The sequence below is a fragment of the Pristiophorus japonicus genome, chromosome 6 (genome assembly GCF_044704955.1).
Source record: "Pristiophorus japonicus isolate sPriJap1 chromosome 6, sPriJap1.hap1, whole genome shotgun sequence".
Taxonomy (NCBI): domain Eukaryota; kingdom Metazoa; phylum Chordata; class Chondrichthyes; family Pristiophoridae; genus Pristiophorus; species Pristiophorus japonicus.
In genome coordinates, this window is record NC_091982.1 from 6602181 (window position 1) to 6629630 (window position 27450).

Sequence of the window (27450 nt, forward strand, 5' to 3'; positions counted from 1 at the left end):
TCTATTTTTCCTTCTTATCTGTAGTACCCCCTGTATTTTGCATTACAATTTCATCTGCCATTCATCTGTCTACTTACATGTTTTGTCCAACGTATTCTGTAATTTCAGAGGTCCTCTTCACTGCACTGCCCCTCCTAGTTTAGTATCATCGACAAATGTTATCAGTTTGCATTGGGTTTGTCAATCCAACTCACTGATGTAAATTAGAAACAGCAATGGTCCCAACACTAATCTGAGGTACCCCAATCATACCCCAACATAATACCTCTGAGAAGCACCTGGTGTTTTTTTATGCATCAACCAATTTCTTATTTGTACCCAAGATTTACCCCGAATGCCCACATCTTTGAGTCTAAGCGATAGTTTTTTGTGTAGAACTTTGTGAAATGCCTTCTGGAGGTCTGGATACTAAAGGGGCAAAATTGGCCCTCGTCCCGACTGGGGACAGTAACCTTCGGGGGGCAGGGACTTTTATAGCCTGGGCCAAAGTCCCGCCCCCAAAGCGGAATTGGGCCTCCCGCCCCTCAAAAGGAAGCTGAGCGCTGTCTCCGGTGCTCCACTTCCTTTCGGGCGGTGCCAGGGTGGTATCACGGTGCTGAGTCCTGCGCTACGCGGATGCACCACGTAGCACTGATGTGCTACAACGCCCCTTCCTTTCTCTTAAAGGGGAGGGCCGCTGTGCACTTTGCACGGCCGTTTGGTGGCCGCCACTGGGCCAGCAGCCGGCACCCAAGACAGAGTGCCGGGCTGCACGATGGCGGCCCAGTCCACGCTAGGGCCGCCATGGTTGGGCCGACCCAAGAGTTGGCTGACAAATAAAGATGGCGGCCCGAGGTGCTGCAGGCTTCCCTTTAAACAGCGCTCGGGGAGTGGATGTTTGACAGCCTCGCGGCCAGCGGAGCAATTTTCCCCGCAGGGCATTAAGGGGTCAGCACGGGGCGGTGAGGGGTTGCCGTGCAGTGATGATGTCATTGCTGGTTGCATGGCAGCCCAGGACGCTAACCGCGTGCGGTGCTGCCGGGATAGCACCTCCCAAACCTCCGGGGCAATTTCCCGGGTGGCGGTAGTGCCCCCCCCCTCCCCTGGGCAAAAACTGCCTTGCGGGGCACTAAGAGGGCTATAAAAAGGGGCAATTTCGCCCCCCAACTGTTGTCGGGCTTACCATATGCACCTAAGATATCCCTTCCTCAAAGTCAAAGAGATTAGTCAAGCAGGATATTTCTCTTTGGGATTCATGTTAACTGCTGTTATTTAAGTTATTATTTAAATTTACACCTGGTAATGGATTCCATTATTTTACTTGGGATTGAAGTAGGACTAAAGTATCTCTAGCTGCCTGTCTGATTTGTCACTCTTTTGGAATATGGGCACCACATTGGCCTATTTCCAAACTATTCACACCGCTCTAGTGTCCAGTGATTCCCTCATAATGATTGTCATTGCTTCACAAATCTCCACCCTCGTCTCCTTTAAAAAAGAGCTGATAAATCTTTATTCTCATAGCTTTTTCCTAAAACCAGAGAATCAGCCTCATTGCTCAATTTTCCACCATCTCTGCATGGTTTCCTTAAATCCCAGTAATCAGATATGTACGCAGTACTCCAAATGTGACCTGACCATAGCACTGTATGGTTTCAGCATGAACTCTGGCTGATTAGCAGTTTAGTGGGAATAGGGTCAAGGAGGTAAGTCTCATGGACAAGATGAGCTCAGCGAGGGCATCTAACAATGTAAGTGGAAAATGCTCAAAATATCCAAGGGTCTACCTTGAAGGCTAGCTGAATGGGACTGCTTTTGCCTATCCAGTTGTAGCCAGAGAATCTCCTACAATGGTACTTTTCCCACCCCTACACCAATACCTCTGGAGTCTCCCGTGGATCTATTCTTGGCCTCCTATTTCTAATCTACATGCCACCCCTCAACGACATCATCTCAACACACACTGGCAGATTCTACATGTACGCTGATGACACCCAGTCCTACCTCACTACTACCTCTCTTGATCCCTCCACTGCCTCTGTTGTCAGACATCCAATCCTAGATGAGCCAAAATTTCCTGAATGGGGGGTAAAATGAATGCTACTCCATCACATGCTCAGCACTTTTACACAGAGTGGGAATGGGATACCACATGGATAGGTGTCATCCGGTGTCAGCATATGCCAATGTCAAAAATATGACTGGATGTTGTCCATCACTTGGTTTGTTCAGAATGTGGTACAAGTCTGGCCTAACTGCAGTGGTGTACAGTGGTGGTGAATAGGCTTCTCTACTTTTCAGCCCCTGGAAGAATAAACTGCTCTCAAATCAATCATTACTAAAAAAAAACACTTGGCTGTGTTTTCTATGCTTGTTCCAGGATCCAGGAAACTGTCATAACAACTTCAAAAGCACTGACATCATATAGGCTTGCCACAGGTCTGATTTGCAATGGTCAGTCTAGTTTTTGAGTGTTTTCCAGAGATTTCTAACATTTAAATGCCTTAAGACATAGGAGAAAATGAACTTCAGTTAAAGTTACTATAATTTTCTGTCATTTTCATTGGCATCAAATCAAGCAATGTTTTCACCCCTAGTCCTGCTGCTTTCCTGTTTAGAACCTGATTCAAGGTAGGAATCATACGTTTCCACCAAAATGTCACTATATCTGTAAGGGTCTGGCCACTAACCTGCTTTAAATCCCAAAGATTTATATAATCCCAATTAAAACAGAAATTAAAGCAGGCAAATGGTTTTTAAATCTAAATAATTTGTAAATATATATTTTTTTTAGAAAAAAAATCAATTTTGTAAAGTGTAATGTTGGTTTTCAAGATTTTTGATTTTTCAAGATATTCCAGTCATATTTTAAACAAACTGCATTATAATAATGTCTTTACAGTTCAGGAATTTCTTATTCTGAATTTAGTATTCAGTTACATACATATTTGGGTTGTATTTTTAAAGTAGTAATAATTGCTGCACCCTTTTCCCTTGTGATTCTGATCCTTCGTTTACATGGATGTGGGGGATGCGACACAACCATTTATATTGAAAACAACGCACAGTGAGCCAACATCACGGAACAGGAAGGAAAAATGCTCATTTGCACCAGTGTCGCGACACACTTCTGGAACTCTACATATTACAAAACAGTTCCTTTTGTGTCAAGCAAAGCTCAACTGCACTGACTTGCTGCTGTTCAGAACTGACCAAAACCGGTAACCCTGAGTCCATCTACTCTAATTAATGAAGTTATTGTAGTTTGCACAAGAAGAGGCATCTTAAACAATGCCTTGAAGCAAAAGATAGAGCTGGATTTTCGGCTTTGCTCATTTCGGGGCGGTGATGGAAGTGAGGCGGTAAAGTTTGCGCCTCAGTCAGCAACATTCAGCAGCTGGACCCTGAGTGTGGGCGGAGAGCTGAGGGTGGTCCGCTGGCATTTTGCCCAAAGGGGGATAGCCAACCTAAATTTTTCAACACTTAGTAAACCATAAGAGCTTTTTTTTTTAGCAGAGTTGATTTTGGTAGCAGCACGAATTAAACATTCTTTTTGAAGTGCAAGAACATTTTGTGCTCAAAAAACAGAACTAGAAATTCAAAGAATTAACCAATGACTGATTCAAAAACTTGTGAAATAGTTTCAATGCAAGTGCTGTAATTTCCCACTGTGAGTAAAGGAGAGATCTGTTTGGAGTTTCTAGGCCAAAAGCTTCGTCAAAAAGGTGTCTTTTAAGGAAGGCCTTCAAAATAGAAAAGGGAGATAGGTAGGCAGAGGAGATTAGGGAGGGAATTCCAGAGCGATGGGCCTGGGCAGCTGCAAGTATGGCCATCAATGGTGGGGCATGCATAAAAGGCCATACTCATAAGAAGAGAGATTTTATGGTGGTGGCATAATGCTGGAGGAGATTGCTGATAGGGAGGACCGAGGTATTTAAAGACAAGAATGAGAATTTTACATTTGAGGCATTGGAGGACTGGTGTTCAATGTAAGTCAGCAAGGATAGAAATTAAAGGTGACCTGGTATGCGATAGGATTCAAGCACAGATTTGGATGAGCGTAAGTTTATAGTGGGTGGAGGATGGGAGACCAGCCAGGCAAGCATTGAAAAATGGGCAGAAGATGTTATATAGGTGGAAATCTTTATGATGGAGAATATGGACACAAAACTAGTCATGCTATTCAAGTTAGTGATCAAATTATGGAACTCACTAACGCAAGAGGTGTGAAACCACTTTCTCACACCACTTGGGTTAACTGCTTTTCAATTTTATACTGACATTAGGAGGGCCTTCTGCCCATCTGAAACAACATAGGTACAGCATTAAAAAAAAATGCTGCGTCAGTCATTATGGCACAGGAGGCCATTTGGCCCATCAAGTCCATGCCAGCTCCCGGTAGAGAAATCCAGTCAGTCCCATTCACCCGCTTTATCCCCGTAGCCCTGCAAATTTACCTCCCTCAAATGCCCATCCAATTCCCTTCTGAAGTCACTGATCGTCTCCTCTTCCTCCACCCTCGTCAGCAGCCAGTTCAAGGTCATTACCACTCGCTGCGTTAAAAAGTTCTTCCAAACATTTCCTCTGTACCTCTTGCCCAAAACCTTAAATCTGTGTCCCCTTGTCCTTGTACCATCAGCTAAAGGGAACAGCCTTTCTCTGTCTACTTTATCCAAACCCATCATAATCTTGTACACCTCTATCAAATCTCCCCTCAACCTCCTTTGCTCCAAAGAGAACAACCCCAGCTTCTCTAACCTAATCTTGTAGCTAAGATCACTCGTCCTTGGAATCATTCTGGTAAATCTCCTCTGCACCCTGTGGAAAGATAGAAAAAGAGCAACCATAGATTGCAAGGCTTGCTGGGACATTATATTTGGTCAACCTAAGAATTAGAGCTTACTTCAGCAACTATACCAAACAAGCTGTCAACAGTTGAAACTACAGGTTGCATTACCTCACGGCAGCTAAGATCATCTGTCTTCTCTGTCTAATTATAAGCACAATAAGGATGTGTAAACCAAAAAAAACAGACAGTGTGTACAGAGGGCAAGGAGAGGTTAGCCCAAAATAAGGAAAGGGTAGCTAAGACAAGTAGCCATTGGATAACACTGATGAGGTAATTAAATTAACTGCTAGACTCTGCACTATTACAAAAAAAAAGAGGAACCATCACATATGATAGGAGTTGTTTACTTGGGTGTATAAATATTCCAAAATTTTTGTAGATTGTCAGAGTTGGTACCCTAAGCCTTTGACTAGGGCACTCTCCCCTTGTATACAAGTAAAAATAAACTAACAATCTGACGGCCTGCTTGTGTTAAGAGTCTTACCTTGAATCGGTGTCTTCGACAACCTGCTCAAGGATCTTCACATCCTTCCTAAAGTGTGATGACCAGAACTGGATGCAATACTCTAGTTGTGGCCTAACCAGAGCTTTATAAAGGTTCAGCATAACTTTCCTGCTGTTGTACTATGAAGTCCATGATCCCATATGCTTTGCTAGCTACTCTCTCAATATATCCTGCCACCTTCAAAGATCTATGCACATTAACCCGCAGGTCCCTCGGTCCCCGCACACTCTTTACAACTGTGCCATTAAGTCCATATTGTCTCTCCCTATCCCTTCTGCCAAAATGCATCACTTCACACTTCTCTGTATTAAATTCCATCTGCCACTTGTCTGCCCACCTATCTATGTCCTGTTGCAGTTGATTGGTATCATCCTCACTGTTGGCCACACCTCCAATTTTGGTATCATCAACAGATTTTGAAATTTTACTCTGTGTTCCAATATCAAAGTCATTTATATCTATATAAACAAAAAAGCAGTGGTGTTAGTACTGACGCTTAGGGAACACCACTGCCTACCATCCTCCAGTCTGAAAAACGACCATTTACCAAGACTTTCTGTTTTCTGTCCTCAAGCCAATTTTTTATCCAAGCTGACACTGACCCTCCTATTCCATGAGCCTCAATTTTGTTAACCAGCCTTTTCTGTGGTACTGTGTCAAAAGCTTTCTTAAAATCCATATAGACAACATCCACTCTTCATAAACCTTCTCTGTTACTTCAGCAAAAAATTCAATTAGATTAATCAAACACGATCTGCCTTTTATAAATCTGTGCTGGCTCTCCTTAATTAATTTAAACCTCTCCAAGTGCCTGTTAATTTTTTTCCCTGATTATTGTTTCAAAAACCTTATCCACCACTGATGTTAAACTGACCAGCCTGTAGTTACTAGGATTGTTCTTGCACCCTTATTGAACAAGGAGGTCACATTTACCACTTTCCAATCATCTGACACCTCCCCCACATCTAGAAGATTGGAAGATTATGGCAAGCACTTCCGCTATCTCCACCGATACAAAGTACTCATTAAGTATTCTAGCTTTGCCCTGCGCTTCTAAGCATGTCCCTAATAGGCCCCATCCCGCCTCTTACTATCCACTTACTATTTACATGTCGGTAGAAAATTTATGGGTTTCCTTTTATATTAATTGCCATTCTATTCTCATATTCTCTCTGCCAGTTTTATTTTCCTCTTCACTTCCCCTCTCAACTTAATTGTATTTGGCCTGGTTCTCACTTGAGGGAATACTGTGCATCATACATACGAACATAAGAAATAGAAGCAGGAGTAGGCCATACGGCCCCTCGAGCCTACTCCGCCATTCAATAAGATCATAGCTGATCCGATCATGGACTCAGGTCCACTTCTCTGCCCGCTTCCCATAACCCCTATCGTTTAAGAAACTGTCTATTTTTGTCTTAAATTTATTCAATGTCCCAGCTTCCACTGCTCTCCGAGGCAGTGAATTCCACAGATTTACAACCCTCAGAAAGAAATTTCTCCGCATCTCAGTTTTAAATGGGCGACCCCTTGTTCTAAGATCATGCCCTCTAGTTCTAGTCTCCCCCACCAGTGGAAACATCCTCTCTGCATCCACCTTGTCAAGCCCCCTCATAATTTTATATGTTTCGATAAGATCACCTCTCAATCTTCTGAATTCCAATGAGTAGAGGCCCAACCTACTCAATCTTTCCTCATAAGTCAACCCCCTCATCTCCGGAATCAACCTAGTGAATGTTCTATGAACTGTCTCCAAAGCAAGTATATCCTTTCATAAATATAGAAACCAAAACTGCACGCAATATTCCAGGTGTGGCCTCACTAATACCCTGTATAACTGTAGCAAGACTTCCCTGCTTTTAAACTCCATCCCCTTTGCAATAAAGGCCAAGATTCTATTAGCCTTCCTGATCACTTGCTGTACCTGCATACTAACCTTTTGTGATTCATGCACAAGTACCTCCAGGTCTCGCTGTACTGCAGCACTTTGCAATCTTTCTCTATTTAAATAATAACTTGCTCTTTGATTTTCTTCTGCCGAAGTGCATGACCTCACACTTTCCAACATTATACTCCATCTTCCAAATTTTTGCCCACTCACTTAGCCTGTCTATGTCCTTTTGCAGATTTTGTGTGTCCTCCTCACACATTGCTTTTCCTCCCATCTTTGTATCGTCAGCAAACTTGGCTATGTTACACTCAGTCCCTTCTTCCAAGTCTTTAATATAGATTGTAAATAGTTGGGGTCCCAGCACTGATCCCTGCGGCACCCCACTAGTTACTGGTTGCCAACCAGAGAATGAACCATTTATCCCGACTCTTTGTTTCCTGTTAGTTAACCAATCCTCTATCCATGCTAATATATTACCCCCAACCCAGTGAACTTTTATCTTGTGCACTAACCTTTTATGTGACACCTTGTCAAAAGCCTTCTGGAAGTCCAAATACACCACATCCACTGGTTCCCCTTTATCCACACTGTTCGTTATATTCTCAAAAAATTCCAGCAAATTTGTCAAACATGACTTCCCCTTCATACACCCTCTTTTTTTGTTTCATCATATTCTCTATCCCCCTCATCATCCAAGGAGCCCTGGCTTTGATTCCTCTAACTTTCCCTCTTGTTGGAATGTACCTAGCCTGTACTTGAAAGATCTCCTTCTTAAAGACCACCTATTGTTCTGTTATAGTTTTTCCCATCAATCATTGGTTTCATTTTACCCTGGCTAGATCCACTCTCCTCCCATTGAAGTTAGCCCTCTTCCAATTTAGAAGTTCTACTTTAGATTGTTCCTTGCTCTTCTCCATAACTAATCTGAACCTTATGATACGATGATCACGCTTACCCGAGTGTTGCCCCACAGACACTTGGTCCATTTGGCCCACCTTGTTCCCCAGCACCAGATCCCTCAATGCCTTCTTCCTAGTTGGGCCGGGAACATACTGGTCAAGGAGGTTCTCCTGAACCCATTTCAGAAATTCCTCCCCCTCCTTTCCCTTTAGCCTAACATTATCCCAATCGATATTTGGGCAATTAAAGTCTCCCAACATCACCACTCTATAGTTCTTGAACATCTCTGTGATTTCCCTGCAGATTTGCTCCTCTATCTATCTCTCTCTCTCACTATTTGGAGGCCTATAGAACACCCCCAATAGCTTGATCATACCCTAACCAAATGGATTCTGTCCTTGCCTCCTCAAGGACATCCTCTCTTTCAAAAACTACAATGTCTTCTCTAATCAGTACTGCCACCCCACCTCCCTTTTCTCCTTCCCTATCTTTTATGAACAACTTGCATCCATGAATATTAAGCACCCAGTCCTCAAAATTTTTAAGCCACGTTTCTGTTATTGCCACTACATCATATTCCCACATGGTTAATTGTGCCTGTAGCTCACCAACCTTATTCACCATACTTGTGTATTTACATATATGCATTCTAACCCTTTCTTTGTATTCCTCCTAGTCCTTCTTAGTCTGCTCCTATGTAATATGGTACTACTTTCTTCTCTAGTACTATCCAACACTCTCACTCTTGTAAACACTGTATTCCTCTTTTCTACTTCGATATGCTGGTGCACGCCCCCCTGCCAATTTAGTTTAAACCCTCCTCAACCACACTGTACTCACACATGTGCAAGCAGAGTACTTCTGCACGAGAAAGTGCAAGAACAGGATAGTTTGCAAATGAGCACAGCTTTTTTTCTTTAAAATGCAACAGCTGACCATGGGTATTTGTTATCTAGTTTTCAAATTGCCATCAAAATTGGATTGTCTAGTTAAAACTGGTACAAAAATTACTGGGTGAGCATCCTCCGAACATAGACCCTGAAATTCGGGTCGGAGGCTTCCTTCGGAAGAACGCCTCCGACCAGAGAATTTTTTGCTAAAGTACCTGGTGGTCCCAGAGGTGCCTTACGATTGTGGTGGGAGGCCTTCTCTTCCCGCACCTCGGAGCATGACCCCGTCCTTGAGGTTCGTACGCGGAAGCTGCAGTCATGTGTGACTGGACAGCCAATCACGGTACAGTATTCTCATTGATAGCAATGGGAACTCCGTATCTCCGAGTTCTCAATGCTATCAATGAGAAGAAAAAAACCCACCCAAACACAACATAAAAAATTTAAAAAACACCTCACATATTTAAAATTGATTGAAATTAAAGTTAATTAAATGTTTTAGAAAATATATATATTTTTTGGATTTTTTTTTGAGTGTTTTAATAAGGTTTAAAATAAACTTACCTTAGTGGACAGGGTTTTTAAACGTAAAAATCTGTATTTAAATTTTATTTTTATATGTTTTAAAACTCTTATGCTGGTAAAAGTAGGCTATGCGCCTGCTTTTACTAGGCACAAGTTTTAAGGACATTCACTGGGCAAGAGTTGGGCAAATAGCGCAAATGTCCTGGCTGCGGGGATGCAGAAGATCGGTCAAGAGATATCTTGACAGATCGGAAAACCGGCTTTTGCGAGCCCTCGCGGGGTCCGTACATATTCCGTATGGACATGACAAGGCCGGGATTTCAGGGCCATTGCTTCTCAATAATCAACTAAAGAGTAACCTTCAATAAATTTGCAATAATGACATTATGATTGTTAGCTCTTTTGAGTGAGTGTCAATATTCATTGAAAGTACAGAACTCACTGAGAGTACCTCTGGCAGTTGTTGCTGATGCAAAAGTAGAAGAATTGAATCACTATAAAACTGTAGCACTACTTATTGCAAACAAAAGGCACGACAGTGATTATCAACTAGCGGTATCATTCAACACCCAAAGTGCATTACTCAAGAGATTTATAATTCTCATTTGGAGTTTCCCCAATACCTTGATGGATAAAGGAACTACATGGTGTACTACTGAGCCATAAAGAAAGATCCCGGGTCAAATCATAGGTATGTGCTAATTTAGCTGACTTCAGCCAGACAAGCCAATGTTTTTTTTATTAATTCACTGGATGTGGGCGTCACTGGCAAGACCAGCATTTATTGCCCATCCCTAATTGACCTTAAGAAGGTGGTAGTGAGCTGCCTTGTTGAACTGCTGCAGTCCATGTGGTGAAGGTACTCCCACAAGACTATTAGGTATTGAGTTCCAGGATTTTGACCCACTGACAATTAAGGAACAGCGATCTATTTCCAAGTCAGGATGGTGCGTGGCGTGGAGATGAACATGGTGGTGGTGTTCCCATGTGCCTGCTGCCCTTGTCCTTCTAAGTGCACTCATCCAGTCAAGAGGAGAGTATTCAATCAATCTCCTGACTTGTGAATTGTAGATGGTAGAAAGGCTTTAGGGAGTCAGCGGGTGAGTCACTTGCCACAAAATACACAGCTACTGATCTGCACTTGTAGCCACAGTATTTATTTAGTTGGTCCAGTTAGGTTTCTGGTCAATGGTGACCCCCCCCAGGATGTTGATGGTGGGGGATTCGATGATGGTAATGCCATTGAATGCCAAGAGGAGGTGACTAGACGCTCTCTTGTTGGAGATAGTCATTGCCTGGTGCTTGTGGGCAGTGAATGTTACTTGCCACTTATCAGCCCGAGCCTGAAAGTTGCCCAGGTCTTGCTGAATACAGGCACGGACTGTTTCATTATCTGAGGAGTTGCCAATGGAACTGAACACTGTGCAATCATCAGTGAACATCCCCACTCCTGACCTTATGATGGAGGAAAGGTCCTTAATGAAGCAGCTGAAGCTGTTTGGGCCTAAGACACTGCCCTGAGGAACTGCAGTGATATCCTGGGACTGAGATAATTGGCTTCCAACACCCACAACAATCTTTCTAGGTGTGACGCCAGCAAATTTTCCCTGACTCCCATTGACTTCAATTTCACTAAGGGTCCCTGATGCCACACTCAGTCAAATGCTGCCTTGAAGTCAAGGGCAGTCACTCTCACCTCACCTTTGGAATTTAGCTCTTTTGTCCATGTTTGGACCAAGGCTGCAGATCTGGAGCCAAATGGTCCTGGCAGAACCCAGTGAGTAGGTTACTGGTGAGCAAGTGCTGCCTAATAGCACTGTCGACGACACCCTCCATCACTTTGCTATTGATTGAGATTAGAATGATGGAGCAGTAATTGGCTGGATTGGATTTTTCTTGCTTTTTGTGGACAGGACATACCTGGGTAACTTCTCACTGTGTTGAGTAGATGCCAGTATTATAGCTGTACTGGAACAGCTTGGTTAGAGGTACGGCTAGTTCTGGAGCACAAGTGTTCAGCCGGGATGTTGTCGGGGTCCATAGCCTTTGCTGTATCCAGTGCACTCAGCCGTTTCTTGAAATCACGTGGAGTGAATCGAATTGGCTGAAGAGTGGCTTCTGTGATAGTGGGAACTGAGATGGGTCATCCATTTCGCACTTTTGGCTGCAGATAGTTGCAAACGCTTCAGCCTTGTCTTTTGCACTCGCATGCTGGACTCCACCATCATTGTGGATGGGGATGTTGATGGAGCCTCCTCCTCCCATTAGTTGTTTAACTGTCCACCAGCATTCACTACTGGATGTGGCAGGACGGCAGAGCTTTGATCTGATGCACTGGTTGTGGGATCGCTTAGCTCTGTCCATAGCATGTTACTTCTACTGTTTAGTATATATGTAGTCCTGTGTTGGAGCTTCACGAGGTTGGCACCTCATTTTTATGTACGCCTGTTGCTGCTCCTGGCATGCTCTTCTACGCTCCTCATTGAACTCCTGGGTTGATGGTAATTGTAGAGGAATATGCCGAGCCATGAGGTTACAGATTGTGGTGGAATACAATTCTGCCGCTGCTGATGATCCACAGTGCCTCATGGATGTCCAGTTTTGAGCTGCTTGATCTGCTCAGAATCTATCCCGTTGCTCATGGTGATAGTGCCACACAACATGATGGAGGGTGTCCTGAGTGTGAAGATGGGACTTTGTGTCCACAAGGACTGTGCAGTGGTCACTGCTACCAATACTGTAATGGACAGATGCATCTGCGACAGATAGATTGGGGAGGATGAGGTAAAGTAGTTTTTTCTCTCATGTTGGTTCTCTCACCACCTGCCACCAGCTCGGTCAGTAGTGATGCCACCGAGCCACTTTTGGTGATGGACATTGAAATCCCCCACCCAGAGTACATTCTGTGTCCTTGCTACCCTCAGTGCTTCTTCCAAGTGGTGTTCAACATGGAGGACTACTGATTCATCAGCTGAAGATGGTAATCAGCAGGAGATTTCCTTGGCAATATTTGACCTGATGCCACAAAACTTCATGGGGTCCACAGTCAATGTTGAGGACTCGCAGGACCGTTCCCTTCCGACTGTACACCACTGTGCCGCCACCTCTGATGGGTCTGTCCTGCCATTGGGACAGGATGGTAATGGAGGAGTCTGGGACATTAGCTGAAAGATATGATTCCATGAGTAGGACTATGTCAGGCTGTTACTTGACTAAGTCTGTGGGTCAGCTCTCACAATTTTGGTACAATTCCCCAGATGTTAGTGAGAAGGACTTTGCAGGGTCGACCGGGCTGGGTGTGCCTTTGCGTGCTATAACTGTTACCTCGTCCAGGTACATGCTTACCATGAGCCCAGAAAGTGACTATTAGCAAGTTGTTCAACTATAGTATCACTTGATCCCATCCTCACCTTGACTATTGAAGACTGAGGGGTGATCCGAATGAGGTGTTTAAAATGTTAACAGGATTCAACAGACTAGATACAGAGAAACTATTTCCTCTGGTGGGGGAATCAAGAACAAGGTAAATATAATCTAGCCCATTTGGGAGGGAAATTGGGAATCATTTTCACACAAAGGGTAGTAAAAATCTGCAATTCTTCCCGCAAGAGGTTGTGGATGCTGAATCAATTGATGCATTCAAGACTGAGATCAATAGATTTTTGTTCGATAAGGATATCAAAAGATATGGAGCTAAAGCGGGTAAATAGAGTTGAGGTAGAGATCAGCCATGATCTAATTGAATGGCGGAACAGGCTCAAAGGGCTAAATGGCCTACTCCTATTCCTATGTTCACCCAATGTTTGCAAGTAAGCACTTCATTGGCTAACTATCAGGAGTGGGAATCGTGGCTTTTTTATTTTCTCTCACGTACTGCAGGCTCATCTTAGATCAGTTAAGTCAGCAGAGATCAAATCTACAGCCTACTAGGTCGGTATGACTCAGTAGCCACTGAACCATAGGATAAACTGGGATAAGTTTGTCTTTAACATTTTAGTTACAATGATAAATGAATAAACCCATGAACAAAATAGAAAACCTGCCATTTTACCTTTGTTATTAAAAATCATAGCATTGAAGAATATCAAGAAGAGTTTAAAGTAAAAGTGCAAGAGACTCTCCTAGTCTATGAAAAATAATAGTACTCACCATTATTTCATTTGACATTTTCACAAGAAATAGCAATTTTTTTGGTAGAGTGAAGACCCTTGAGAGACACATCTCTTTTGCCTCTATACCATTCCAGTGATGTCACTGAAGGGATGTCCTGGAGCAGTTACTTCAGAATGAGAAAGGGTTACAAATCTGGACAAGCCCTAGTGCTGTTCAAATCCAGAAGACCCTCTAGAACAGCTCTTAGACTGATGTGGAGTTGCAGCTGTGTTTATCCCCCCCCCCCGCACCATCCCCCCAATAGTGGGGTAGCCATGTCCTCCCACCATCCCCCCGATACATGCATCAAAAAGCGCCTGGCATGAAGGTTATTGTACTAACATTAAAATTGAAGTTTTTAAAAATCAATCACGATTCTCCTGAGTCTAATTCCTTATATTAAAAAAAAGGATGGGGAGTAATTTGAAGGAAAAATACTTACCCTTCCCTTTATAATCTTCTTTTGTAATAGCTCACACATTAGCTTACAGCCTAAATTTGCAGTTATGTTTCAAAACCACCTTAGGCTTAGGCATTGAAAAACTAAATTCTCTAATGTGGTGAAACGCCCTCTAACTGATTACGTGGCATTCTTTAGCATGTATCCTGATGAGGAGCACAGTAAACTGATAAGTAACGGCAAACACAGGGTACAGGTCTGCTAAAACAACAGATGTAAGGGGGTTAAGAAAACCCCTAAATTGTTGCCCATTTAAGTCCAATTACAGATAGCCAGGTAGCAACGTGAATTACAAATTATAGTTTTTGAAAGAATTAAACATAAAATGTTTCTTTTTTTGGCACCGCACAAGAAGCTTAAGCCAACAAAAGAATCCTGCTCCTCGAAATAGTAAACGTGACACCTATTCTGTCCCTTGTAAGTGCAGCAAAATCCAACACTGATGAGATTGGCTGCCATTTGCAGACATGAATTGTTGAACATAGATATAATTAGAAATACTGGGCGAGCAGTCAGCTCTCATTGTCCAATTGCTGAGAAGAGTCATTAGGTGAACTGTGATGCAGCCAAAATGATTGCTTCCATTCAATATGAATTGTAGGGGAAATTGTAAGAAACCACTGAAATACAGTCCAAGGATAACTTGGTTATTAATTCCAAAGATAAACTGATCGCCACCAGCTTGTAATTGGAGTTACTTAATAATGACTTCAGGCTTTTATTTAACATTGTTAAATATTCTCCTGGTGTCCTGGCCAATATTTATTCCTCAATCAACATAACACAAAAAAAAAGGAGTATCTGGTCATTATCACATAGCTGTGTGTGGGAGCTTGCTGTGCTCAAATTGGCTGCAACGTTTCCCACATTACAACAGTGACTACATTCCATAAGTACTTCATTGGCTGTAAAGCAGTTTGCGACGTCCGGTGGTCGTGAAAAGTGCAATATAAATGCAAGTCTTTCTTTTATTATTCTGCTGCTGTTTTAGCAGTTCTGTATGTGTTACTGTTTAACAGTTTAGCTCATTAGCTTCATAACTTCCAAAGGCATGGAAGGGCAGTTTTATCTTTTATTCCTTTACGTACCCTTCTCAAATAATTCTGTATGGCCCCAAAAACTATTGTCTATACGTTGCAACTTAAATCATATCTAATAAAGTTTTCAAAGGAAGCACTGTATTCATTGATATGCAGAGAAATACTATCTCCTAGCTATCCAGCACTGCTGAATTACAGTAACATTGTAGTGATTACATCATGCAGATCAACTGATATTTACAGCTGGGAATAAAATACACAGCACACATAGCAGGACTCATTTAATTTTTATGGTTAAAAGTAACATTTCTGAATGGAAGGATGTAGCTGATTCAAGTGGGAATGATCTCAGCTCAGCCTTTGATACAGTTGATCACTCCATCCTCCTCCAACGCCCCTCCACCATCGTCCAGCTGGGGGACTGCACTCGCCTGGTTCCATTCTTATCGATTGAATCGTAGCCAGAAAATCTCCTGCAATGGCTTCCCTTCCCACTCCCGTTTCATTCAGGTTTGCCCCCAAGGTTAGAACGGCGCATCTCCGTGTGGTGTGCCGACTTGTTAGAACAGAAATGGCGCCTATAATTTACCTTGGTATTCTCCCTTCCGTCTGGATTGCAGGCCCTTGGCGCGGCGCAGCAGAATGCGTGGAGGGCGGAGCCAGGTCCCGGCGCTGGTGTGCGTGCATGTGCAGTAGCTCCAGGCCCCCAAGGCTGTGTGGGAGGGGCCCGAAGCACGCCGCCCCTATCCCTGGCCGAGCGTATCCTCCTCCCCCCCCCCCATCCCATCCCATCTCTCGTTCTCTACGTCTGATTTAAGTGTAGGCAAGGTTTTTCTGAGCGTACAAAAATCAACACTTACTGCATTCTAAGTTAGTTTGGAGTAAGTTTTCGCTGCCTCAATTTGCAAAACAGGCGTAAGTGGCTGGACATGCCCCCTTTTGATTAAAAAAAATCTGTTCTACAATGAAACTTCTAACTCACTAGAACTGGAGCAAACTAAATGCCGAGAATTGCAATTTCTAAGATGCTCCATTCTAAACTAGTTGCTCCAAAAAAATAGGAGCAACTCGGACGAAACTTGAGCCCATTACCTCTGGTGTCTCCCAAGGATCTATTCTTGGTCCCTCCTATTTCTCACCTATATGCTACCCCTTGGTGATATCATCCAAAAACACGGAGTCAGTTTCCACATGCAGCTTGGCCTTTATTGCAAAGGGGATGGAGTATAAAAGTAGGGAAGTCTTGCTACAGTTATACAAGATATTGGTGAGGCCACACCTGGAATACTGCGTGCAGTTTTGGTTTCCATATTTACGAAAGGATATACTTGCTTTGGAGGCAGTTCAGAGAAGGTTCACTAGGTTGATTCCGGGGATGAGGGTTTGATTTATCAGGAAAGGTTGAGTGGGTTGGGCCTCTACTCATTGGAATTCAGAAGAATGAGAGGTGATCTTATCGAAACGTATAAGATTATGAGGGGGCTTGACAAGGTGGATGCAGAGAGGATGTTTCTACTGGTGGGACTAGAACTAGAGGGCATGATTTTTGAATAAGGGGCCGCCCATTTAAAACAGAGATGAGGAGAAATTTCTTCTCTCAGAGGATTGTAAATCTGTGGAATTTGCTGCCTCAGAGAGCAGTGGAAGCTGGGACATTGAATAAATTTAAGTCAGAAATAGACAGTTTCTTAAACGATAAGGGGATAAGGGGTTATGGGGAGCGGGCGGGGAAGTGGACCTGAGTCCATGATCAGATCAGTCATGATCTTATTGAATGGCGGAGCAGGCTCGAGGGCCGGATGGCCGATGGCCTACTCCTGTTCCTATTTCTTATGTTCTTATGTATGCTGACAACACCCACTCTACCTCTCCACCACTTCTCTCGACCCCTCCATGGTCTCTAAATTGTAAGACTGCTTGTCTGACATCCAGTACTGGATGAGCAGAAATGTTCTCCAATTAAATATTGGGAAGACTGAAGCCATTGTCTTTGGTCCCCACCACAAACTGTGTTCCCTAACCACTGACTCCATCCCTCTCCCTAGCATCTATCTGAGGCTAAACCAGACTGTTCGCAACCCAAGCGTCATATTTGACCCTGAAATGAGCTTCCGGCCACATATCTGCAGCATAACTAAAACTGGCTATTTCCACCTCCGTAACATTGCCCGCCTCTGCTCCTGCCTCAGCTTATCTGCTGCTGAAACCCTCATCCATGCCTTTGTTACCTCTAGACTTGACTACCCCTACGTACACCTGGCTGGCCTCCCACATTCTATCCTACGTAAACTTGAGGTCATCCAAAACTCGGCAGCCCATGTCCTAACTCGCACCACGTCCCAATCACCCATCACCCCTGTGCTCGCTGACCTACATTGGCTCCCGGTTAAGCAACGCCTCGATTTCAAAATTCTCATCCTGGTTTACAAATCCCTCCATGGCCTCACCCCTCACTATCTCTGTAATCTCTTTCAGCCTCACAACCCCACGAGATGTGTGCGCTCCTCAAATTCTGCCCTCTTGAGCATCCCTGATTAGAACTGCTCAACCATCGGTGGCCGTGCCTTCAGCTGCCTGGGCCCTAAGCTCTGGAACTCCCTCCCTAAACCTCTCTGCCTCTCTATCTCGCTTTCTTTCTTTTAAGACGCTCCTTAAAACCTACCTCTGACAAAGCTTTTGGTCATCTGCCGTAATTTCTTCTTATGTGGCTGGGTGTCAAATTTATTTATTTTGTCTTACAACACTGCTGTGAAACGCTTTGGGACATTTTACTACGTTAAAGGCGCTATATAAGTAAAAGTTGTTCTTCAGTATTACAGTTCATGACGCCCCTCGGTACTATTTTCTTCTAATCGCCTTCACCCACCTGTTATTATTCCTTATGAAAAATTGGAGTGTCCATAGTCAGCAAACACAGCTTAGGCAGTTCTGAGAACAGTAGTTAGTATTTGTAATACAGTCAGAAGTCTGCTATACTTCCCTGCTCTCTGTGATCCCTTTCTACTCCATCCACCTACTGGCTTCCATTCATGGCCAGCCAGCTGTGAAATCGAGAAAGAGTTGAGATTCAGCACTCGGCTCCTTGTTCCTACCAAGTCAAGGAAACGCTAGGGCCTATACTGGAGCACTATCGGGCTAAGTTTCACATCCCAATAAGCTGATATGGTACAAATAAAACCGTACAACCTCCAACCTGTACATGAATAATATTTACCTATTGATAGTTGGCGCATGGCTTGTTTCTGTGCTGTGTCGCATTGTATTTAAGATCAGTGCTCACTGATGTGTTGCACAGTTTGTGGTCAGTGTACACTAAAGTGTTACAGGATGTAGGTCAGTGGATTCAGAGGTGCTCTTCCTATAACTACTTAGAGATGTTAAAGGATTAGCTGTGTGCTCAAAGATGTAAAAAATTATGGTTTCTGTGTTAAAAAGTTATTTTTAGACTGCAGTTAGATCATTTCCAATTGGTTGCGATCAGACTGTTGCCAGAGAGTTCACTGTGCATTAGCTATCTATTAGGGTTAACCCTAACCCTATCTATTATAGATAGCTAATGCATGGAGTCTAAAGTTATCTATAAACTGGTGGAACGTTTCCTTTGACTGTTCTCTTAATTCCTAATCTGGGAGGCTTGCATTCAGGAGCCAGTCTCCAGCATTTATGTTGTTACATCGGTTTTCTGTAGTCGAGCAGCAGATCTATAATCCATAAGTTTACAATTTAAAATGACCAGAATCATCTTCCTCCCTGCCAGACACTATGTTAACGTTAGCCTTAAGGAGTATCCCACAGTGGCTCAATTGCAGACAGCAAGGGGCACGAGTAATTCCAACAAGGCTGAGATCCATTCCACAGTCAATCTTCTCCGAGATCCATGCAAAATGGTGGATGGGGATTTTCCACCCTGTAGATTGGTTTCCTGTGGGCAGGCAGCTTTGGAGCACTTCTCAAGCAAGCAACTATTAAAATTGTTCTCCTGGCTTCTCAAGCAAGTAACTATTCCAATGCTCTCTTGGCTGGTCTCCCACGTTCTACCCTCTGTACTCTTGAGCTCATCCAAAATTCTGCTACCCGTATCCTAACTTGCACCAAGTCCCATTCACCCATCAGCCCTCTGCTCGCTGACTCATACTGGCTCTCTATTTTAAAATTCTCATCCTTGTTTTCAAATCCCGCCATGGCCCCACCCCTCACTATCTCTGTAACCTCCTCCAGCCCTACAAAACTCCAAGATCTCTGCCCTCCTCCAATTCTAGCCTCTTGAGCATCCCCTTTTTTCTATGTTCCATCATCGGCAGCATGCCTTCAGCTGCCTAAGTCAAAAGCTCTGGAATTTCCTCTCTAAATCTCTCCGCCTAACCTACCACTTTGACCAAGCTTTTGGCTACCTGTCCTAATATCTCCTTATGCGGCTTGGTATCAAGTTTTGGTCCTGTGAAGTGTCTTAAGAAGTTTTACTATATTAAAGGCGCTATATCAATGCAAATTATTGTTGCTGTTTCAAGTCATATCCTCTCACCCTGTATGTTTTTAAATCGAGCTATTCCAGGACATGTGGGGGTATTCAACAATCACAACTTGGATTATTTTGGGGCTTTTAACACAGAAAATGCCCAAGACATTTTACAGAGTGGAGAGAAAAATGGTAGGAATAAATATAGAAACAGATGGCAATCTATGGGAGGGTATTAAGGAGGGTGAGTGAAAACTTGGTGGAAGAGAGGAGTTTTGAGAAGGATTTTAAACAGAAAGTTGTACTTACATAGCACATTTAACATAGAAAAACGTTCGAGGCAAAAATGGACGCTGAGTCAAAGAAAGAGATATTAAGAGTGGCAGCCAAAAGCTTGGGCAAAGAGGTGGGTTTAAAAAAATATATTTTAAGGAGGAGAGAGTGGTGGAGAGACAGAGTGGTTTAGGGAGGAAATTCCAGAGTGTGGGGCCAAGATGGTGAAGGCACGACCACCAATGGATGGGATGAAATGCGGGTGAAATGCACGAAAGGCCAGAATCGGAGGAATGGAGCGTTCTGGGGGAGCAGTTGTAGGTCTAGAGGTTACAGAAAAAAAGGGCAAGGCTATGAAGGAATTTAAACACAATGATGAAAATTTTAAGTCGCAGGCAGTGGGGCTGTAGGTCAGTGAGAATAGAGGTGATAGGTTAGTGAGAATAGAGGTGATAGGTCAGTGAGAATAGAGGTGATAGGTCAGCGAGAATAGAGGTGATAGGTTAGCGAGAATAGAGGTGATAGGTTAGCAGGACTTGGTTCGGATAAGGATATGGGCAGCAGAGTTTTGGATGAGCTGAAATTTACAATGGGAGGCCGGCCAGAGTAGCATTGGAATAGTTAAGTCTGGAGGGTTCAGCGGCAGGTGAGCTGAAGCAGGGGCGGGGGCAGGTGATGTCACAGAGGTGGCAGTAGGCAATCTTTGTGATGGAGAGTAGATGGGATTGGAAGCTCAGGCGGCGATCAAGCAGGATGTCAAAATTGCAAACAGTCTGGTTCATCCCCAGAGAGGGGGATTGAATCGTTGGCAAGGGTATCGAGTTTGTGCTAAGAGGATGGCTTCAGACTTCCAAATGTTTAACTGTAGTAAATATGGCTCATCCACGACTGCATAATAGACCAAGAGTCTGACAACACAAAGGTAGAGGAGGGGGTCGACAGGCAGTGGAGAGGTAGAGTTGGGTGTTGTCAACATACATGTGGAAGCTGACCTCCATGTATGTGGATGATGTTGCCGCCAATGGAGAGCACGTAGTTGAGGAAGAGGAAGGGCAAGACACAGCTAATGGTGAGGGTGCAGGAAGAGAAGTCATTGCTGGAGATGCTACAACTACAATTGGAGAGGTAGGAATGGAACCAAGTGATCTCAATCCGACTGAGCTGGACAATTAAGGAAAAACACTGGAGGAGGAGGATGTGACGGACTGTGTCAAAGGCTACAGACAGGTCGAAAAGGAAGAGGAAGAATAGTGCATCACAGTCACAGAGGATATCAAATCTGACTTTGATTAGGGCCGTTTCAGTGCGGTGGCAAAGGCAAAATCTGGTTAGAGATTAAAACATGAAATTGTGGTAAAGTTGGGAAGAGATAACGAGACCGAAATTGCCCATCGCTGGAAACGGGGCGCACCGAACCTGTTTCTTGTTTTTACCGGCGCGTTGGATGCGGTGGCCTCTTGAGCGAAATTCCGCTCTTTGTTTTTTTTCCCCCCCCGATGGGATGTGCGGTGGTAAGCAGCAGTTCGCAGTCTGGAGGGGCGGAAGTTGGGGGCGGGTGTAGTGGCAGTCGCGGTCAGTCATCACGGCGCCGCGTCACCACGGCTCTCAGGTCCACTGGGCCACCAGGGAAGGTTTCGGCCGGGCCAGCGGCCTGGCACCCAAGAGGTGGTGCCAGGCTGCCTGTTGGCGGCCCAGCCGAACCCAGGGGCATAATTGTCGGCCCGACCTGGCAGTGGGTTGACAAAAAAATCACATGGCAGCAGCGGCAGTAGGCCCTCCCCTTTAATGAGGGCTGCATCGCCATTTTAGAACTACAATCTCACTGCACTGGCAGAAAAAGCTGCTTTTGGCACCGCACGGCAGGAGCAAGATTTTCTCGGCGGAATTTCGCCATGGTGGCGGGGTGGGTAGACATCGACGGTGTGCGCTCTTTTGACGCACTTGGGACAGATCAGCAGCAGAGGAGAACAGGTCACCACCGGGATACCGCAGGAGCGGAATTTTCAAAATGGCGGCCATTACATGAGAAATCGGTGGCCACTGCACTATGCAGCGTGGCCACCGACTTCCGGCGGTAACTGGCCATAAGCGAAGGGACAATTTCAGCCCCAACATGTTTAAGAACTTTGCAGAGGAAAGGGAGATTAGAAATAGGGTGGTTGTCTGCAAAGAGGGGTCAAGGGTGAGATTTTTGAGGAGGTGTGATTGAAGGGAAAGGGGACAGTACCCAAGGAGTAGGAATCATTTACAATATCTGCTCAAGTGAGGAGCAGGCAGGGAAGCTGGGTGGTTTGCAGTTTAATTGGAATGGGGGCAAAGAAGCAGGAGTAGGCTCTTATGGACAAGCTCAGAGAGGGGCATGAGAGAAGATAGGAAAGAAACTAGAGAAAGATGAAGAACCAGGGCTAGAGCAGAAGGGAGCCTGGGGAGAGATGTGGCTTGGTGTGGAAACAGCAGAGAGAGCTGAATGCATGGTTTCAATTTTAGAGATAAAGAAACCCATGAGATCTTCATATTTGTTGTTGGAAGCGCGGGTGGAGAGGCAGGGGACAGGGGTTTATAGAGACAGTTGGTAGTGGAGAAAAGAAGTCAGGAAGAGAGTTATATTTGCTCTCCAGGTTGATCCCAGAGTAGTGGGAGGTTTTGGTAGGAGAGTGAGGCCCGATAGTACTTGACATGGTTCGGCCAGATCACGTAATGGGCGGCTAAACCAGTTGTCAAATGTGCTCAAGTGTGCACCCCTTGGTCTTGACAGCAAAGATGGGAGCCATATCAGGAGGATTGACTGGAATGAGAGAGAGTAAACATTTTGCCAGGAACACAGGAAATTCATAATTGGGCTTTGTATTCAGTTTGGGCTGTTCTCGCCTTGGGTTTTAAGTCTGTCCTTATTTCCTTGTATATGGCTCTACAGGCTGTTGGCGGATCGGGTAGTGCCAGGTGGTCTCCGAAAGGTGGGTGCAGGTAGGACTGTTACTATTTGAGGGGATTATCTTTGAGGGAAAGTTTCTTCTGAGAATGAACCCTGTGGTTCCTCTAACTTGTTTACCACGTTCCAACTTGAAAGGGAGACGACTGCAGACTTCAGGCCCCCCCCACTGAAATCATGCTTTCCCTAATCTAATAGATTAGGTCTTTTCTTCTGTGCTGAATCTGCCAGCTAGGCTTTGAAATTTGCTTGCATCTTATTTGCATCACTCAGTCTGGGGTGTGGACCTGTATGGTACAGTACACACCAGTTAAAAGGAAATGAAACATTTTTGCCTAATACTGTACAGCTCATGTGTCTCATTGTTATCCACTGTACATACACAGGAGTTAAGAGATTTGTTCGCCCCACGCTCCTGAAAGGGGGTCGAATAAAAGCCGCAGCCCTGACCCGGCGAAAGTGTTTGAAGCCGGTGCACCTGGACACGGGCATCTCTTCCCAAGGCTCATTACAAGTCGTCCTTGGACCATGTGCTTCTCGGTGAGTTCGGGGCCAGGGGCAGCACGGACCAGCCCACACTGCAATATGTGTGCGCACTAGGTCCGTGCAGCAGAGCTGGTCTCCAGTTGTCTTGGGTAATGCTTGCCACTGGACCAAGACCTAGCTCTGTCAAGCCCGTGTGGTGGCTGGTGTGTAACAGCCACCCCATGTTAAGAAAATCCACCCTTGAGGATGTAGTTCGGGTTCTTCATTCAAAAAACCTGTGAACTCATCCTTTTTTTTGGCGTGGGAGCAAGTCATCCTCCTTTCGTGGGATTGCCTATGATGGGTTCATTCATTCAGGTCATTGGCCTTTAACATTAACTGTGTTTCACTCTCCACAGATACTACTTGACTTGTTGATTATTTCCAGCAATTTCTGTTATTTCAAATTTCGAGCATACAATGTTTTTCTTTTGATTCACTCCTGCCTGGTGTTGTACAGCTGGTATCTCATTTTCCCCTATACATGTACAATGCACACTGCTACCACAGCAGTTTGTGTGAAGCAAATGGTTGTATAGTCAGGCACTGTCACCCATAAGGCAAGTGTCAGTCAGAGCTAAGATGTCAATGCAATCATCTACAAGGCGGCTATAGATGAGCGAACAGACATTCTAGAGGGAAAAAAAAGGGGAGAGGGATTAACCCTGTAACTATAGGCCAATCGATAGTGCGGAAACTTCTAGAGATCATAATCTGGGACAAAATTGTCACTTGGAAAAATATGGGTTAACAAATGACAGTCAATACGGATTTCTTAAAAGCAAATCGTGTCTGACAAACTTATTTGAGTTATTTTATGAAGTAATTGAGAGGGTTGATGAAGGTCGAGAAGTTATGTATATGGACTTTCAAAAGACGTTCAATAAAGTGCCACATAATAGATGTGTTAGCAAAATCGAAGCCCATTGGATTAAAGGAGCGGTGGCAGCTCAGAAACAGAAAGCAGAGAGTAGTGCTGATCGATTGTTTGTCAGACTGGAGGGAAGTAGTATTCCCCAGGGGTCGGTATTAGGGCCACATGTCTTTTTGATATGTATTAATGACCTGGACTTGGGTAAAATAAGAATTCCCAATCGGACAGATGTCAACTTTAAAAAGGTAAAGGGTTAAATACGCTTCAGTGAGGGACACTGAAGGCAAAAATTCAAAGTTTGCAAATGACACAAAACTTGGAAATGTAGTAAACAATGGGATAGTAGCAGACTTCAGGACAGACAGACTGGTGAAATGGGCAGACACATGACAGATGCAATTTAATGCAGAGAAGTGTGAAGTGATGCATTTTGGAAGGAAGAATGGGGAGAGGCAATGTAAAAGAAATGATAAAATTTTAAAGGGAGTGCAGGAACAGAGAGACCTGGGGGTTCACGTATACACATCTTTGAAGGTGGAAGGACAGGTTGAGAAGGCTGTTAAAAAAAAAATCCGTGATCCTGGGTGTAAAGTCCTTGCACAATACCACAAATCCACACGAGGCACATTCTATGGACAAGGTCACTCTGTGACCTGACCCTTTATTCACAGGACCAAGAAGTGCTGACCCTGCGTGAGACCTCCCTTTATATACCTGGGTGACCAGGTGAGGAGTGTCTCCCACAAGTTCACCCCCTGTGGTCAAGGTGTGAATTTCTTACATATATACAGTATTGCAGTGTTGTTACATAAAGGTTACATACATGACATCACCTCCCCCTCAACATCTTATGAGGATCATAGGTTAAGTCTCTCAGGTGATCTGCGCTCTCTCGTGGAGCGCCGCAGTTGGGGCTCTGGTTGTTGAGCCTTGGCATGAGTCTATGTCACCTGTGGTGATTCCGGCCTGTCCGGGCTGGCCGCAGGGACTGTGCATGCTGCTGAATGTTCTTGTTGCTCGTTCACTGGCGGTGGTGTGAATACCATCTCATGATCTTCCTCAGGTTCCTCAGTTGTCCATGCTGAACCTTTTTTTTTTTTACTTGGTCCTGATGCTTGCAGCATATCTGCCCATTGTTAAGTTTAACCATTATGACCCTATTCCCCTCTTTGTCTATTACAGTGCCCTCAAGCCATTTGGGCCCCAAGGCGTGATTGAGAACAAATACGGGGTTCTCAATTTCTATACATCTCCCCCTTAAATTTCGGTCATGGTACTCGTTTTGGGACTGGCGCTTGCCCTCAACAATGTCAGACAGGACTGGATGAATGAGGGACAGCTGAGTCTTGAGTGTTCGTTTCATGAGTAGCTCCGCGGGCGGGACCCCCGTGAGCGAGTGCGGTTGGGACCTATAGGCCAGCAGGAGACGCGATAGGCGGCAATGAAGGGAGGGTCCTTGAATCCGGAGCATGCCTTGTTTTATGATTTGGATCGCACGTTCCACCTGGCCATTGGAGGCCGGCTTGAACGGTGCTGTCCTGACATGGTTAATGCCATTACCCGACATGAACTCCCGGAATTTGTAGCTTGTGAAACATGGGCCATTATCGCTAACCAGGGTGTCCGTGGGTCGCATAGACCGCACGCAGACTCTCCACGGTGATGGATGTCGTGCACGAATTCAAAATGATGCACTCGATCCATTTTGAGTACGCATCAACCACAATGAGAAACATTGTTCCCATGAACTGGCCCGCGTAGTCTACATGAATACGTTACCATGGCTTGGTGGGCCAGGGCCACGGGCTGAGCGGGGCCTCCCTGGGGGCATTACCTAGCTGGGCACACATCGTGCACCTGCGAACAGAGTGTTCCAGGTCTGAATCAATTTACGGCCACCACATGTGACCGGGCAATGGCCTTCATCAGCACGATGCCTGGGTGCTCGCTGTGGAGTTCCCTGGTGAATGCTTCCCTGCCCCTCTGGGGCATGACTATCCGGCTGCCCCATTGTAGGCAGTCGTCTTGGATGGAGAGCTCATCCATCCGTCTGTGAAACGGTCTGACCTCCTCAGGGCATGCTCCGTGTGCGGGCGCCCAATCCCCAGTCAGGATACATTTCTTAATCAGGGATAGGAGGGGATCTCTGTTGGTCCAGATTTTGATCTGGCGGGCTGTGATGGGGGAGCCTGTGTGGATATGTGAAAATGTATAAGCAATAAAGACAGTGAAGTGAACTGGATATTAAATGTATACAGACATTAAAGTCGAGAAGTTGAGAACGTGGGAATTATATATGGACAGTATAAGCTAACAAAGAATTCATGGAGGAATAGCCATGGAAATCTCAGACTCGAGACTGCAAAATGTTACAATACTAACACAGCTTGAAAAAAAACCCACAGCTTGCAAAAAACCTCAAGGTCTTATTAGATCATGTTATTAACCTGAAACATTAACAGAAGGTCTTTGTTTAAAATCAGACCATACTTAGGTCGGCTTATGAGTGGACAAAGGGAAAGAGGGATCAAAGAGGATAGGCTGAACTAGGATGTCACTCTAATTGTATCTTGTTATCTTTTACCGAAAATGTATAACCATTGTTTCTTTACAATGTAACGTCACTTTGTCCGTAGGAAGTGAGTGCGATCTATCAGAGTTGCATTCCTTCTGTCTGATAAGGTCCCCGATCGGGATTTGCTTTTTAAATAAAAGCTTGCTCTGTTTAAAGCACAATCGGTATTCGACTCAGTGATTTCACTGAACCAGATTGAGGGAAAAGAATCCACATTTACATTTGGTGTCAGAAGTGGGATCTCAACGGACGGCTACCGAAAACTTGCGAATTAAGAGCCAGACTAGCCTTGGACGAGACGAGGGGAAAGTGGCCACTGGAGTGAGTATGATTTCAATACTGCTCCAGTTTCCCCCGGTTTCAAAAGTCTGAGGAAAGTTTAGCCACTCGCTGGTTCTCAGGTAGTGTCTGAACGAGATCCAGGACAATCTGGTGAATACCTTTCAAACTTAGAATAGGGATAGAGATAGGGAAATTGCGCGGTGATGCAAACCGAGCGGCGACTCGGAAAGATAGGTTAGAATAGGTAAGTCTGCCTGGGTTCGAGGCCCAGTGTCTGTGTGGGTTCGAGGCCCAAGTAGATCCGTGCGGCGACACGGAAGGTAGGGATAGTTAGAGCTAGATAGG

General features: G+C 44.6%; 1 protein-coding gene across 4 annotated transcripts in view; it reads right to left on the minus strand.

Moving 5' to 3' along the window:
* Positions 1–27450, minus strand: part of LOC139265535 (MORC family CW-type zinc finger protein 4-like) — a 168313-nt gene that overhangs the window by 115072 nt on the left and 25791 nt on the right. The window contains exon 2 of one of the 4 annotated variants that reach the window (XM_070882578.1): positions 4738–4797. The exons of the other annotated variants lie outside the window; for them this stretch is intronic. The gene's annotated coding sequence lies outside the window, so the exon portion shown is untranslated. The remainder of the gene's footprint in view (positions 1–4737; positions 4798–27450) is intronic. 4 annotated transcript variants of the gene reach the window in all.